The sequence below is a fragment of the Mytilus californianus genome, unplaced genomic scaffold (assembly GCF_021869535.1).
Source record: "Mytilus californianus isolate M0D057914Y unplaced genomic scaffold, xbMytCali1.0.p SCAF_4, whole genome shotgun sequence".
NCBI lineage: Eukaryota > Metazoa > Mollusca > Bivalvia > Mytilida > Mytilidae > Mytilus > Mytilus californianus.
The window spans coordinates 11,505,580-11,507,848 of record NW_026262690.1 but is presented as its reverse complement, the minus strand read 5'-3'; positions in this window follow the sequence as shown (position 1 = coordinate 11,507,848).

Here is a 2,269-nt window from a genome sequence, read left to right as displayed (position 1 = left end):
GGTGAAGGACATACGACGGAACAGATAGACAGAGAAATGGACAGATATCTGCATCACTATCCACCAATTGAGACAAGGTTATATTAATGATAAAAAAAGATATACTTATTAATATACAGAGTAAAGGTATAATGTGTATATTAAAAAAATGATATTAATCAAAAACAAGTGCACACACTGAAATGTCTCTCTTGCTTTACTGACCATGATTCATTTTGTGTTGGAAATCGTAAAGATATAGGTTTTAAAAAGTATCAAATAAAATTAACATTATCAGTGATTCATGACATTAAGGTAAAGGTCAGATAAATCCTGCCAGACAGATATGTATACCTCACAATCAATCCATACACCAAATATAGTTTACCTGTTACTTATAGTATAAAAAACAGACCAAACCATGAAAACTCCACATTGACCAATGAACCATGAAAATGAGATCAAGGTCAGATGAATCCTACCAGACGGACATGTACACCTTATCATCATTCAAAACACAAAATATAGTTGCCCTTTTGCTAATATAGTATTTGAGAAGAAGACCAAACTGGGGAAACTTAACACTGATCACTGAAACATGAAAATGAGGTCATAGACAGATGAAACATGCCAGACAGTCATGTATACCTTAGAATCATTATGTGCACCAATTATAGCTGACTTAATGTTTATAGCTTTTGCTCTCATGACACCCTAGCTTCCTCCACCAATAAAAGTTGACCGCCATGAAATAACACAAGTGTTTAAAGTGGCGTTAAACACCAATCAATCAATCAATCGTATAGTTTTTGAAGTACATTGTACAGACCAAAACACAAAATCTTAACATTCAGCAATGAACCACAAAATGATGTCAATGTCAGATTAAACTTGCAAGACTTACATGTACCCTTTCAATCATTCCATACACCACATAAAGTTGACATAATGCTTATAGTATCTGAGAAACAAACCTTATCACGTAACTCATACCCTGATCACTGATCCATGAAATGAGGTCGAGGTCAGTTGAACCCTGTCTGACAGACGATAGCTATTACAAGGAACCCATGAAAGTATTATGATTATCCTGTCACTCATATATATATAATAAGTAAGAAATTCACATGACAAAATTTTCAAGCAGTCGCTGAACCATAAAAATCAGTCAAGAACAATCAACATATGACAGACAGACACTTCGTAACATAAGACATCTGCATACAAGGTATGAAGCATCTAGATTTTCTACCCTCTGAAATATGAAGCTTTATTTAATCCACCACCGTCAAATTATAATACCTATGTCTCATTTGCAGGCAAGGAAAAAAACTAAGTTTAAAATACAAAATACAATAGTTATGCTGTTATAGCATAAAAACACATCTCTGTATAATGAGAATGAATTAAATCTGCTTTAAATATATTTGAAATAAAGGCAATAGTCGTATACCGCTGTTCGAAACTCATAAATCGATAGAGATAAAAACAAATCCGGGTTACAAACTAAAACTGAGGGAAAAGCATCAAATATAAGAGAACAACGACACAACAAAAACACAACATTAAAATGTAACACACACAGAAACGAACTAAAACATAACAATGGCCATTTTCCTGACTTGGTACAGGACATTTTAAGAAAAAAATGGTGGGTTGAACCTGGTTTTGTGGCATGCCAAATCTCCCGCTTTAATTGCAACGCCAAACACAACACCAAAACGACAACATCACATGACAGGACCACAATACAAATAAATGGGAGAACATATAGGACAAAGAAACACACGAATAATAGCTAACAAAAGGTACTAGGCTTAAAATTCAATACACCAGACGTGCGTCTCGTCCACACAAGACCATCCAGTGACGCTCAGATGAAAAAAGCTTGAAAGCCAAAACAAATACAAAGCCGAAGAGCACCGAGGACCAAAACTTCCAAAATGTTGCGCCTAACACGGCTAGGGTTTTCTGCCTGGGACAAGAACATCCTTATTATTTAGAATAATTTATAATTTTGCAAACAGTAAATTTTATAAAATGACTATATAATAGATATACATGATAAAACCGAAGTAGGGACCAACTACAGAATAAAAACGGATACATTACATAAAACAACTTAATCCAACATATAAAAATACACAGCCGAGTTAGCCAAAGCATCATAAAAAAGATACTGGTAGGTCTTTGAGGTAATATTTCACTAACATCCATTTCAGCTGCAGTTAAGACGCTCAAGAAAAAATCCAGTTTCCAATGTAAAGCTTTGTCTTAATCAAACAACATG